Source organism: Octopus sinensis, linkage group LG15, assembly GCF_006345805.1.
Source record: "Octopus sinensis linkage group LG15, ASM634580v1, whole genome shotgun sequence".
Classification (NCBI taxonomy): domain Eukaryota; kingdom Metazoa; phylum Mollusca; class Cephalopoda; order Octopoda; family Octopodidae; genus Octopus; species Octopus sinensis.
Window position 1 is genome coordinate 12,385,680 of NC_043011.1, and position 15,984 is coordinate 12,401,663.

The 15,984-nt window shown below is 35.4% G+C and overlaps 1 protein-coding gene across 10 annotated transcripts in view; it reads right to left on the reverse strand.

The window, feature by feature from the left end:
• Positions 1-15,984, reverse strand: part of LOC115219746 (cAMP-specific 3',5'-cyclic phosphodiesterase 4C) — a 734,075-nt gene that overhangs the window by 122,600 nt on the left and 595,491 nt on the right. The gene's annotated exons all lie outside the window — the stretch shown is intronic.

The window sequence follows — 15,984 nt, forward strand, 5'->3', positions numbered from 1 at the left end:
GTCAATATTAAAATAATTTTTTTTTTCTTGGCATACATGCAAATCAATACTTTTTCTTTACATGTAGGCAAATCAATAGATAATGAACAATTTAGCTTTAAAAATTTAAGGAGAAAATAAAGCTCTGGATCATATTTCCATAAACATATTTTTGAGGTAACACACCAAATTGACAAACACATACACATACTCATACACATGTGTGCACGTGCGCATGCACACACACACACACATACACCAGCATTGACACACACATACATACACACGTACACACACATACACAAGCATTCACACACACACACACACACACGTATGCGCACACACACAAATAACTAACAATACAAAATATAATTGGTATTAGCAAGTGTTATTGTGTATGCCATCTTCTAGGGAGAAGATATCTTTCTTGGCATAGATTTTACATATTATTATTATTATCTGTAGTAAATAAATGATATATCTGAAGAAGTAGCCAAGTGTGATTGCAAGGTAGAGAATACAGTTATTGAAAAAAGGTAATGATTGCTTTGGCTTTTGTAGATGTAGTTGGCTAGCCAAAATGTGAACTAGTTGGAAGGTTGAAGACATGTTAAGGAGAAAAAGTTGCAAAATAGAGACACGTTTATTAAAAATGTAAATAATATACATACACGTATTTATTTATACTCACACACACACATACAAATACATGCATAAATATATATACATAGATTATACACACACACACATATTATATACATGCACACTTACATATGTGTGAGTAAATGGAAAGATAGAAATTCACACAGGGACAGGTGTAGAAAGACTGAGAGGTGTCGTTTTTAATGAAGAAATTTGACAGCTGAGGAGAGAATCATTCATTAACTATTTTTATATTTAGTGACCATCACCTGAATATATATATATATATATATATATATATATATATATATATATATATATGTATGTATATATATATATATATATATGTATATACATGTATGTGTATATATATATACATATATGTATATATATGTATGTGTATATATATATATATATATATATATATATGTATATATATATATATATATGTATGTATATATATATATATACATATATGTATATATATGTATGTATATATATATATACATATGTATGTATATATATATATATATACATATATGTATATATATGTATGTGTATATATATACATATATGTATATATATGTATGTGTATATATATATATATATATGTATATATATATATATATATATATATATATATATATATATATGTATGTGTATATATATATATATATGTATATATATATATATATATATATGTATATATATATATATATGTGTGTGTGTGTGTGTGTGTGTGTATGTGTGTGTGTGTATACATGTACATATTCACACATACACACACACACACATACACACAAGTGGTGAGACAACCTAACAAATAGAAAAACAGGAGAGGAAGCAGGAAAAGCAGAAAGAGAAAAAAAATGAGAGAAAGGAAATTGGAGAATAAAGAGAAAATGAGAAAGAGAAAGAGAAAGAGAGAGAGAGTGAGAGAGAGAGAGAGAAAGAGAGAGAGAGAGAGAGAAAGAGAGAGAGTGTGTGTGTGCATGGAGGAGGAAAGAGAGAAATAATCTAAAATCTTAAATCTGTTCATCAAAGGGAACCAGTATTGGCTTGGATAGTTTCCTTCCATAGTAGTTCCACTGCAATCACTAACACTTACTACTTAGCTTTTGTTAATAAATTTCACTGTAAATGCTAAGACTGCATATTATGGTTGCTGTTTCTATTTCTGAGGCTGCTACCGTTGCTTCATCTGCAACAACTGCTGCTGTCACATTTTCTTCAATATACCAGCATAAAAGAGGGTAGTGAAATACCTTCTAAATCGAAACAGCATAACAGATCGAAGATGAACAGAAATGCTCTAACACATCACAGTCAGCATATGTGTTTATTACATTTAAATTTCAAACACGTCTCCATTAAGATCAATAATTTTTACCTTTTATCTTTAATATTACAAGTATTTGATATCAACAGCATGTGAAATATTAAAATAAAATTATAGCCAGTGTAGTGTAATATCAGTAAGCAATGTGCTTCAAGAATAATTGATTATTCTCACTAGATTATTTATAAAGAAGTTATTCTCATTGTTTATAAAAGATTTGTCTATAGAAAGGCATTTTTAATGATTAGTCAATAAGGAGCTAAAGTCTTTCTTACACACACATATTTAACACTATGCATACAAGCTCTGATATCATACCTATAGACTTATAAACAACACAATAGTTGAAGTTATATCATAATTATAAGTCAGATCATTAGTTGCTGATGTTAAGCAATATAAAAGGAACTGCTATGCCAGTTTACTAATGACTTAATCATTTTTTGTATAATATTTTAGAGCTAGCTGGTTTTAATGATGCTTTCTATGGACAGCTGAGACAAATTAATCAGGCCTGTAAAATAAGTACATGCTCAGACCCTCAATGATAAATAGTGGGAAGTGATATCAAATACTCTTCAGAACAGTATTTAATATCACTTTATGGACAGATGTAGTAGGAAATAATTGTACTGTTGTCTAAATTGAGCAATTTTAAACTGTGGTAGATAATTATCTGAGAAGCTTTCGTGAGTTAACAATGTGTTCTAAGCACTGGAGTGGAAGTCACAATTTTTATTGGTAATATTTTTTTTCATTTTTTCTTTCACTAACCATAAACGGAAGTTGTTTTTAAAATTAGACATTAAAGAAAAAAAATTATGGCTGAATGCACCTCTGGCAGAGAATGATTTCTTTGTTCTTGATGTACTCAGGTAATAGAAACAATGAAAGCCTCAACTACACATGTGATTCAATGTCTTCGGAAAGATTTGAATATCACACTTATGGATCTGATTTTAACACTTTAACTACTGAGTTATTTAAATATTTTATAGAAATATAAAGAAACAAAGCTCAAAGATAATATATATTCTGACACTGAAATAAAGCTGGAAACTTCACTAAATTTTATTTCAAGTGCAAATAAGTTTTGTGGAAAATACTTTATAAATGTCTCTTCTAAGAAAATGATTTCCAATAATTGAAAATTTAGAAATCTTAAGAGAATATCTTTTTTGTAGGAAAGCTTATAAATTTGGTCTTGCACTTATTGACTTAACACATGTTATAATTACTATATAAAAAAATCCATAATGATTTTTATTTCATCAGTAATAGAACTTTATGTATTAAATTGTTGCAGTTCTTTGGGTGTGAAAGATAAAGTTGTCCATAAATAAATACTGATTTTAATACACATGTAGGAGCATTATTAAAGAGAAACTGCTTTTGTGAAAAACAATTGAAAAATATTTGGTTTTTGGATTTGGTTTGCAAGATTCTTTATATGAGTTCGTGTGTTGAAGCATATTTTAGTGTCTGGAGGATAGTCATTTTCTTTTTTGAAAAATACTTCTGACAAAGTGATTATGTGCCTGTGTCCTCTAGCTTGTGCTTATATGTGTTTCATTGACCTCCTGGTCAAAATTTTTCAGCATCCTCTGTAATGGACTTGTTCCTTAACCAGAGCTGAGTCTGATTTTGTGCATATATTTTCATGGGTGAGTGAGAGAGAGAATGAGAGAGAGAGAGAGAGAGAGAGTGCATGAACATGCATAAATGCAATCATCTTCAGCATGCATAGTGATGTGTGTGTGTGTGTATATGCACGCACAAATACACACACACTAAATTTGCTGCACTTATAATGCAAAATGTTTTTTGGAAATACAAACGCCTTTTAAAAGTTAAGCTACAGAAGTTATAAAAGACATCGAAATCACTTCTTAAAGGAAGGTTTTAAAGTCATTTTCTTGTGTAAGGGTGTTTCAAAACACTGGAGGCATTTATGAACCAAGAAAGCCTTTACATAGTTGCTAAGCCTGCTAGTAATAGCAGCTAGATTCCCCTCAAGTCCTGCCCTATCGTCTTAAAACAAGGACACACTAGGCAAAGTATTTCTAGACACGCAAAAAGATAAAATGGTAGAAGCTGGAATATCTTTTAAGTTAAGTCTGTTTAATCAGAACTTTCTTGAAGCTAAACAACAGCAGCAGCAGCAGCAGCAGCAGCAGCAGCAGCAGCAGCAGCAACAACAACAACAACAACAACAACAACAACAACAACAACAACAACAACAACAACAACAACAACAACAACAACAACAACAACAACAACAACAACAACAACAACAACAACAACAACAACTACTACTACTACTACTACTACTACTACTACTACTACTACTACTACTACTGCTGCTGCTGCTGCTGCCGCCTCTGCCACCACCACCAATACCACCACCACCACCACCACCACCACCACTACCTCTACCACTACTACTACTACTACTACTACTACTACTACAAGTAGAAACATTTCTCTTTCTACTCAAACTGACTAAATATTAGTAGTTTAGTGGCTGTGTGGCAGAACCATCTTGACTGCTGACATTTTAGTTCCCTTTTTGTCATATGTGTCATTTTAACCAATCAGAATTTGAGAGATTTTTAACCAATCAGAAATGTTAACCAATTAGAGATTTTAGCAATCAGAACCTAGTAATCTGTAAGCCACATTTTGGTTATTTAAAGAGAAATCCAAACAGTTCACTTCATTCACTTGACACCAGACAAGTTCGCAGCTGAAATTTGCCGTATTTTTTCTCTCACAGATACTAACTATATGGAATGGAATTGACTCACTCTTAACTGATGCAAAGCACTAAACTGAATGAAAAATTTTTGCTGTGTTTATCTTGATCAGTTTGGGGAACAAATAAATTGAAAAATCATTTATAATCAATAAATATTATTTAATTCTTTACATTGGTGTAATGAGAGTGACTTTACATTAAGATGTGCTCACAAAAGTGTGACGTCACAAGTTTGTATGTATGACGATGTAAATAAAAACATAGTAATGGCTGCACCCTGTGTCATGTCATAATTTGCATGGTGTCAGAAGTGGTATTGAACAGTTGCCCGAATGGATCAGATAAGAAGCCTGAATGAGCTTAATCTTGAAGGCAATGTAGCCAAGAGCTGGAAATGGTGGATACAAAGGTTTGAACTTTACCTTACAGCTAGCAGAATTGCAACTAAATCACAGAATGTGAAGTGTGCTACACATGGCAAAAGTGGCTGCAGTTCAAGTGTTTTACTCTTTTGAGTGGAGTGAGGAAGCGGATAGCAAGAATTACGACAAAGTGAAGCAAAAGTTTCAGGAATACTGTGAACCTAAGAAAAATGTGACGATTGAGAAACATGCAAAGAAATCAATGCCATAAATATCAGAAGGGGTCCAAGAAGAAAGTATGACCCTAAAGGTAGAACAAAAGAATAGCCTCAGTGTAGACAATGTGGTTACAAACATGCTAAAGACAAGTGTCCAGCTGCTGGAAATGTTTGTGACAAATGCAGTGGTAAACATCATTTTGCCAGATTGTGTAAAACTAGATTACCTTCTAGGCAAGACAGCTTAGGCTACCAGATAGAACCTTAACCTTAATTCTTCCAAGATCAACATAACTTTATATCCTTTCAAGATGAATAAAAACATAACCACCCCAGGACAGTTAATTGATAGAATTGTAAGAATCAAAACGAATATCTTCTGGTATTCATCTCAGGTCTCTCTGTCCTGAGCTCAAATCCTACCAAGGCCTTCTGGTATGGTAGACGTAATCCATTGTCTAACTTAACCCACCACCTGCTACCCTGGGTGCCTTGTAAGTACTAGGTTAAGTTAAAGCTTCAGTTTAGGGATACTTAAACTCTCTCCCTCCTTCCAGTCTTGGTTGGTCTGAAAAGGATTATGGGTATTACCCTTCCTTATCACCAAAAGATTAAAATGAAAATATATACACGCATGAACACACACACATGTGTAGACACACACACAGCAAAAGAATTTCTGAGTGAAACAAAGATTTGGTGTTTTGGGTGACAGATGCCAAGTTAACTAAGGGAACCCTTTTAATTCTATTTTAAGATCATAAAAAATGAATATAACTTTAGAAAAACTGAAGTAGAGAGAGGCGCCTAGCTTACATGTATAACAATTATCTATATAGAAATTTAATTCATAAACACATGGAACATTACAACAAGTTATAATCATTTATTAAATAAGGGTATTCAAATAATACAATTACATTTATAAAAATATTTTATATCCTACTGCAGACATTGGCCTGCTACTCTGGCTTAAACTCTTGAATAGTTTTCCAAGCACTACAGCCTCTCACCTAATCAATCTTGTTCTTTCTTCAGACTTTCTATCTAGAAACTATGAAAGAAAAAGTATTCAGATGTTGGGGAATCGCTAGAATATTTATTGGTTTCTAAACTTCAAAATAGTAAAGTTATTTTAATCTCTAGCTATATTTTCATATCAATAATAATCAGTAGACAGAATCTCTGATAAGAAGTAATTCCTCATGGAATTGGAATATATAAGTTGGTGCATGGGTTCCTATGCTGGAGAGACTGATGCAGTTGATGTGTGGTTTGACCAACTGAAGGTCAATGTTTGCAAGAAAAATTTAGGCAGTGAGAGAATTTCAGAGAATTACAGTTTCTTGAGGAAAGAATTGGATGCAACATTTGCAAGAGAATCAGGAAGATGAGACAGTAGGAGAGATGAAATGAGAAGATTCAAATGTTTTGAGTAGGAGTATACTAGAAAAGATCGTGTAGTTGACTACTTCAGATATGCAGAAGCTACTGTAAGGTTAGTAATAGAAGGACTATGCCTTTGTGTTTGTAGTAGTAACATGTTAGTGAAAGACTATTTGGAGGCAAATCATGACTGAGGCTCCTGAAGCTTTGTGACATAACTAACCTAATCATTTGCAACCAATTGTAGAAACTAGTCAGCCACCTAATCGCTTGTTATTAGATTGTACAAGTTTTGAAAGATGTACATTGCTGACAAGTCACTAGTGACATCAGAATGGATTAACAAAAGCATAAATGACAAACTATTCTCTCTCCCTTTTATTTATAGTTGTTGTTTGGACATAGCAGAGAACATTTAGCTATAAAGATCATGTTTTAACCATTTGTTCTGATTGGTTAGTTTTTTAGGTGCAATTTGTCCCCTAAACAATTACACCAAATTACCTGGTCAACCAATCAGATGCACTGAAATGGGCCACGTGTTCTTTTGGCAGAGAAACCTTTCACATCTCTGTGGAGCCTAACAACTTCCTTGAATAGATCAGTTTTTCTCTGCTTAGGGAGTCTAGCTTGCGTTGCCACCAGGAAGCTATTGCTCACTTTCTCCATGTTATGACACAATGAAATTCATCACCGACTATATCACAGCTACCAACTCTTACTGCATCTAACGCCGACAATGACAACATCATAATTCAATTATGGTCATTGAAAAAGATGGTAGTAGTACCAATAATTGTCGGAGCCCTGGGAACAGGGAGTAAAAATCTTGAGAAGTACATGGAACAAATAGGGGCTGCAATAAGGGTGGAGCACTTGCAGAAAACAGCACTGCTTGTAACTGCTTGAATACTCTGGAAGGCGCTCGAAAAATAAGGAGTGTTACCTTAGTTCACTGGTAGTGAACAGCTGACACTGTAGTACGTCTCCAGTATTACAAGCTGTGCAAAGGCAATAATAATAATAATAATAATAATAATAATAGTAATAATAGTAATAATAATAATAATAATAATAATAATAATGGTTTCAAATTTTGCCACAAGGGCAGTAATTTTGGGGGAGGGGATGAGTTGATTACATCAACCCCAATGTTCAACTGGTACTTATTTTATTGACCCCTGAAAGGATGAAAGGTAAAGTCGACCTCAACAAAATTTGAACTCAGACCGTAGTGATGAACAAAAAACAATGTACATGATAAGACTTCCAATCAGTTTTAAGATCTCTTGAACTTGACAACCTGCTGTCTACTAGCCATTTCCATGATTGAATACCATAAATTCCATCATCATGTCCCATCACCATCACCTTTCACTTTCTTTCTTTTTCTTTCTGTCTTTCTTTCTTCCAGCACTGGCCACCTATTATTATTATTATTATTATTATTATTATTATAATTTATGGGTTTTTCTTCTTCTTTCAAATTTGCTTCCATTTCTTGCCGAGTGTCTTCCCGACTCTTAGGGCAAAGAAACTCATAGTATACATTGGTAGGCCATTAAACTAAACTCACTAGTTCGTTAATTTTTTTTTTTTTTTGATAGAAATAAAGTTAAATTAAAATACATGGGTAGTAATAGTTCTCACATTGACAATGCTCTTCTCAATACGTGTGATGTACCAGTTAAGACAATCTTTTGCACTTCATCCATTATTATTATTATTTCATCGATATTAAGCATTTCATCCAGCACGTTAATGATTCTGCCAGCTTGCCGCCTTAATAATAATATTAATATTTATTATAACAATAATAATAATAAATGCCCTGATGCAGTACCATAAATGCCCTGATGCAGTATCAAAACCCTGATGCAGTACCAGGCAGTGGCTCTCATGGCTTTTGATCTTAACTGATTGGAAGTGTTATCATGTACATTGTTTTGTCATGGTATAAAAGATAGGATACAGCAAATATTCTGCTCAATACCACAGATTTGCTTGTCAGTTGTTTGACCTTAACCAGTGTGAGCATGTCCCTTAGTGGTCGACAATATGTACATCTCTGATCACGAGCAGAAGTAGTGGAGGACCATCATAGCCATGTGTTGAGAGGAATTATTTGGGGTTTGAATAAATCATCTCTGGGAACTTGGGTGTTTTGTTCATCCTCCTTAAACTAACCTTATTCAGGGACCTTTCCAGTAGGATGGGCTACTTGACCTGAAGAAAATTCTAATTGGACTCCACCTGTAAGGTCATGCACTGTTTATCTTGATATGAGCTCACCATTTTAATGCAACTCACAAAATTTAACACAACTATACGTGGTCTGATCAATAAGTATCCAGACTGTTGCCATAGTAACGAAGCTAAAGCATGCAGAGTGAAGCTGCTTGGTACAGATTAACCTTCAACTCAGTTGTGCACGTGCACTAAGTTTTAATGTTCTAGCTCACTTCTTCTATTTACAGCAATGCTTGGAAGGAACGTGTGTAGTGTGTGATCACCACATTGCTCATGATAAAGTTGAGCAGAGAATCTGCATCAAATTTTGCCGAAAGCTTGGTGATACCTGATCAGAGGCCTTTACAAAGTTTTCAAAAATTTTTCATCATTCTTGACACAATGAAGGAGATCTTGTGCAACTGAAACCTGAGTGTCTTTTTGGTCAACTGAAAGCAGTTTTGTCACAAACTTGGCAGACAAGCATCCCATACCCATATCGTTAGTGATAATGGACTGAACTGAACCGTAACTAATGTATATAATTTGAACCGTAACTAATCTGCACATCCTCTGATAACTCACAGATGGGGATTCGACCATCTCCCCTCACAGCTGCACACACATCTGCAATGTTTTTCTCAGTTCTGCTGGTCTCCCAGAATGTTTTTCACTATCGACATTTTTTCGGCCATCTTGTACACTTGTGTGCAGCTCATAGACTCCTCTCTATGCACTTTCTGCAAGGAATTACAACTGTGTTTCGTGGTCTGCTACCACAACAGCTCCTTTATAAGATCCAGTTAGCTCAAGACATCATCAGGAGGAACCACATCCGGTTTCGGCCCCTACTCCTCTACCATTTTGACATGGCAGGACCCCCACTTTCTGAGGTGTCTTCAGCTCTGGTGTTGGGTGCATGTCTTCTTTCTTCTGTTCCCTGGCCTCTTCGATGTATCCCTTCATATAGCTGCTTTAGCCCTTCTCTTTCCTCCTCCTTTGCATCCCTCCATCTGGTTCTGAGGTTTTTCTTCTCTTCTCGAATCTTTGCCATCCATCTTTCTCTCCTCGATGGTCTGCTCTTTGCTGTTGATTCTACCTTCCTTGTTGTTTCCACTCCAAATCTTTTCTCTCCTTCCTGGTAGATTGTATTAGCCAGGTTTTTGAGCTTTTGTTCGTCGTCGCCTTTGAATTTGGTGGTCATTCTTGCTACCTCGTTGTCAAATTTTTTATAACTCACTGCATCATTTGCTTTCGGCCACTTCATCTTTGTCCTCTTCATGCCTATCAGTTTTTTTGACTGTTCCAATTCAACTGTGGAATGAACCTCGCTATGGTTATTTTCCAGGGGGTTCTGGCCACTGGCCTCTGAGCAGGTATCGCTATGACAAATTTCTCTGCATTGATCAATGCAACGATCACATGCTACACATGTTCCTTCCGAGCACTGCTGTAAACAGCAGAAGTAAGCTAGAACATTGAAACTTAGTGCACATGCACAGCAGAGTTCACGGCCAATTTGTGCCAAGGGGCTTCATTCTGTGTGCTTTAGCTTCGTTACTATAGCAACAGTCCGGATACTTATTGATCAGACCCCATATATTTGTCCCCTGTTCCCTTAGTTAAGCAAACATATTATTTTGAAGCTTATTCTAATACCAACCGAACACAAGCTTCCACGTTTATTAGATACAAATTAATCTGTTTTCCCCGTTAAATATAATTAACCTAGCAAGTAATCACATACATAACCCGTGCTTCCGTTGAACCCGTGCTAGTACGGAAAACGGACGTTAAACGATGATGATGATAATGATGATGATGATGATGATGATGATGATGATGATGATGATTTTAGCTCAATACATAAACCTGATGATATTCCACTAAGGTTTATTACCAATTAATAGTAGCTGTGAACATATGATATTTGAATTTCTGCGCTCGTAATTAATCAACTCTGAACAACCGCAAATATTTCAGAGAACTAATCAAGAGTATACTCATTTTGTTGTTTTATTTTTTCCTTAATGATAGATATTGTTTCAATTAGCTTATTAGGATTAGTATTTGAGGAGAAACTGTCAAGTGATCACTATAGGATGTGACTAATACTTGATTTGGTTACTGATGAGTAATTATTTAATTGTAGAACGTTACTTACATTTAGGTACATATAACATAACACAACCATTTACTGGATTTGTATCTTATAAATACACAATGGTTACACTTAGAATAACTAGAATTCCAAGCAGAAAAATAGTTTTCTTTGACAAGGGTGAAATGCTCGTCATATATTCATAAACCAATTAAAATATAAAACAAAATCTTTACATATGAAACCGAATTGATATTTACTACCCACAAGAGGCTAAACACAGAGAGGACAAATAAAGACAGACAAAGGGATTAAGTCGATTATATCGACCCCAGTACGTAACTGGTAATTAATTTATCGACTCCGAAAGGATGAAAGGCAAAGTCGACCTCAGCAGAATTTGAACTCAGAACGTAAAGACAGACGAAATATCTATTTCTTTACTACCCACAAGGGGCTAAACACAGAGGACAAACAAGGACAGACAAACGGATTAAGTCGATTTTATTGACCCCAGTGCGTAACTGGTACTTATTTAATCGACACCGAAAGGATGAAAGGCAAAGTTGACCTTTGCGGAATTCGAACTCAGAATGTAACGGCAGACAAAATACTGCTAAGCATTTTGCCCGGCGTGCTAACGATTCTGCCAGCTCGCCGTAAATTGATATTTACCTTCATCTATCTACCTGTTTATCTATGTGTGTGTGTGTGTGTGTGTGTGTGTGTATGAGTACAAACACAGACTCACGTACACGCGTGCACAAGCATATGTTTTGTTACACATTTGTTTTATACTTATTTACATTATTTACAATCGATGGATATTTGTCCTCATCTTGTTTGTTGTTAACTCAACATTTCGGCTGATATACGTTAACAACAAACAAGATGAGGACAAATATCCATCAATTGTAAATAATGTACGTAATTCCTCATCTTTTAAATATAGAACTGTTATTTTTGTATCAAAATATAAATCATTATAGGCGCAGGAGTGGCTGTGTGGTAAGTAGCTTGTTTACCAACCACATGGTTCCGGGTTCAGTCCCACTGCGTGGCACCTTGGGCAAGTGTCTTCTACTACAGTGTTGGACTGACCAAAGCCTTGTGAGTGGATTTGGTAGACGGAAACTGAAAGAAGCCCGTCGTATATATGTATATATATGTATGTTTGTGTGTCTGTGTTTGTCCCCTTGGCATTGCTTGACAACTTGCCTCATTTATATGCATTTGTCACCCACCTGTATTTGACAACTGAAGTTGGTTTGTTTCTACCTTTGTAACTTAGCAGTTTGGTAAAATGGTGCCAAAAGTTTTAACACATCCATATGCACATAGACACATATGAAGGCACGCATATTAAAGGTTTGGGCACCCACCCAATCTTGCCCTCCAAAAAAAATAACCCCTACACACATCAATCTTGTGCACATATCACCCCACCACCCACACACTCTTATTAAGCCATTAATCTCAGGTATTTTGTTGGTTAAAACATGATAAATCCTTTGCTTAATCGTCTCTTGCAACTTTGGTTTCTTTTTCCCACGACCCACAAACCGGATGTGACATCTTCCTTTCACCTCAAAACAGAGAGTAGTCACTATTTTTTTCCATACTTGATACTTATTTACTCATTTACTTGTTTCAAGTCATTTGACTGTGGCCATGCTGGAGCACCGCCTTTAGTCGAGCAAATCGACCCCGGGACTTATTCTTTGTAAGCCCAGTACTTATTCTATCATTCCCTTTTGCCGAACCGCTAAGTTATGGAGACGTAAACACACCAGCATCGGCTGTCAAGCGATGTTGGGGGGTGACAAATACAACACACAAACATACACACATATATATATATACATATATATATATACGACGGGCTTCTTTCAGTTTCCGTCTACCAAATCCACTCACAAGGCTTTGGTCGGCCCGAGGCTATAGTAGAAGACACTCGCCCAAGGTGCCACGCAGTGGGACTGAACCCGGAACCATGTGGTTTGTAAGCAAGCTACTTACCACACAGCCACTCCTACGCTAATGTTCTTGATTAATTATCAAGAAAAAAAATAGTCCAAGACAGCAAAGGGGAAGTAGAAAAAAAAATAACGAAGATATAAATATATTCTCTTGGAAAATTCCACATCTGTAGATGACTGCATGTTGTCGCCTTACTGTAAGTGAAATATAAACCAAGGGAAATAATTTCAGTAATATAAAGTAATATAAAGTTATTTCCCTTTGAACACAAAACTAGGAATTGCATCGTAATATGTTGAAAAACTTTGGTTGTTTTATAAAACATTAAACTACTATGCTACGCATATATTTGGCGTTAAGTTGGCTCAAATCCAAGGCAAAGCAAACCAACAGTTGAACAATTGGCTGTTAACTACAGACCTAGATTTTCAGACACATTAGGCCTCTGCTTAACTGAACATCATATGTCACACATTCCAACATTCATTTGTTAATTGTATGGCGTACATAGCAACAGGCTGGACACACAACACTCTCTTTTCGTTGCCCAGATGTTATAAGAATAGGAATTGAAGCAGTGAAGGGATCTTTTCGGTTTGAACGGCAGTTTTTAAAAATAATTTCCACGTAACTAAACACTTTTAAACTTCGTATACTGGTAGAATGTGTTTATAAAACATCTTTTTCTCTTGGCTTTATTGAGAAAATTCTATAGTTTGTAAGATATATGTTGTTGTTTTTTCTGCAATTTCTGCAATTTCAACCAATCAATGATGTGTATTGAGGTAAAAAACATTCTGTGCTGTATGAATATGTCCCTCGTTTTAGAAACAGATTGGGTTTATTTACATTTGTGAAGAAAAAAAGATACCCTTCCCCCCACCACAAACCCTAACCCTAAAATTGACTGAAATGCAATAGATCGATACTAGGGACATAATTATGGGTGACAATTTCATATGACACTGCTCGAAAAAACTGCCGTTCAAACCGAAAAGATCCGTGTAAGGGGTTCAAAATATTAAGGCACACTTGAAAAAGAGTTTACATTCATCTCTAAAGCTAAGACTAAAACATCTACAAATAAAATCTAACCAAATTCTATGTACAAAGCTTGAAGACAAATATAGCAACTCACTTTTCAGAATTGTTTTCATTTTAAACTTTATCTTCTATTTATGTGTAAGAATTAACACTTCCTTCTCTAAGCCTAGATTCGAAACCGAATCCAAGAATTCTCGGTCGTCCAAACCACGACGATCAACAGGCGCGAAAAAAGGTTTTCTTTGTCCTGTCATAAATTGATTGATCATCTCCCTTTGACCTGCGACCTCATCATGTCAGGCGAAGTTCAACTGGACAAGCACTGACCTATTTAGGTACAAACTCTGCTGCAGTATGTCTGTTTTTCTAGCTGTCACAAATATTATAAATACAAGGGTGAAACAGAAAGGTAGGCAGACAATGGCAGCAGAGACGGGAGCAGACAGACGAGATAGATCTATCTACGACCCAAGGTTTTTGGCAGACGACAGAGACAGAGAGAAATGTTCAAAGTGCCGATAGACTATTGTTTCGAATGAAACACGCACATACGCACACACACAAGCATATTCATTCCTACTATGTACTCTGTATTTCTAGCAACTCATAGCAGTTGCCTACATTTTGTATGTAGTGTACCTATAATGAATCAAACCCTGTAAATAAATGCTTTTCAATCATGAATCGGTTTACGTATTTGTTTACATACACATTCCGTTTGCATCTATGTTCACTGATACACACTTAACCACTACATATGTATAACTATTTATTTTTCAAGATGTTATCCTTATTTCCTGCCAGTTACTTGCTAGTTTATTGCAGACAACCCATACATTTTTTGTCTGTCTATTGTATTTTTGGACTAGGTACAAGGCCAAAAATATCTCTCCCGTAATGTAAAATAATGATGTCTTTATGCCCAACCTCAGACTTTTGGACAGGTTGAAGTATTATTAATGCCTTTCTTCAAATATTCATTAGAATCAACAATAGAATAAATGGTTAAAACATGTGATAGTGAGCTAACTCTGCCTGTCTGGTAAATATTGTTAAATAATAATGACCTTTTCGAAATCAGTGACGGAAGTTACTAGAAAAACACATATATTTGCATACAGGCTTTCCCTTTCATCGTGATCCAGTGATTACAGCCCGTTGACAAGAGGCAACAACCTCGAAATAGCGGGCTGGTGCGTATCACTTAGGCTTACGAGAAAGGGATGGCCTCCCTTTGCAAATACCATAAGGGCACAGATAGTGTGCCTAAAGCCAGCTGGAGACGATGATCTCCTGGGGCTAAAAGCTACAGTAACACCCACCCTTTGTGGTTAGCCATATTGAGATGGCTATTATACTTTACACTGTCGAGCGGTTACTGTTTACATCTCATTCAGAGATTTAATAATGCTTACATCTCGTTCAGAGATTTAAAAATGATGATCTTGTTTGACTGGAAACAAAGCAATAATTGTAAGGAGGAAGAATTACATTTGATGTAACCCAAGTATAGTCATCATCATCATCATCATCTTCATCATCTTCATTAACATTCACTTTCTTAGTGAATCAAAAAGGCAAACAAGGGATCCCCCTCCATGAATTTTAGCCAACCTAGCACCTGCAGAACTTCCTAAATGGAATGACTAATGAAAAGTTACCTTGATTTCTTTTTACTAGTGTGCCCCACCTGATGATGAATCAGGTCTCATGCAGCCTGCTTTTTGATATAAAGGTGGCCTATGCCTACTCTACATACTTTGATTGATCAGCTAGAAATGGTAGCCAAATTTTTGTTCAAATCAATGTTTTGAAAAAAATTTCATTGTATTGCTTTCTCAAGTTTCTTCTGTTACAGGTACATTACATCATCAGCATCTGATCTTTATACCCAGTGATTTTCTCCCCTCCATACACACACAAGCATGTATCTGACTCATACATTG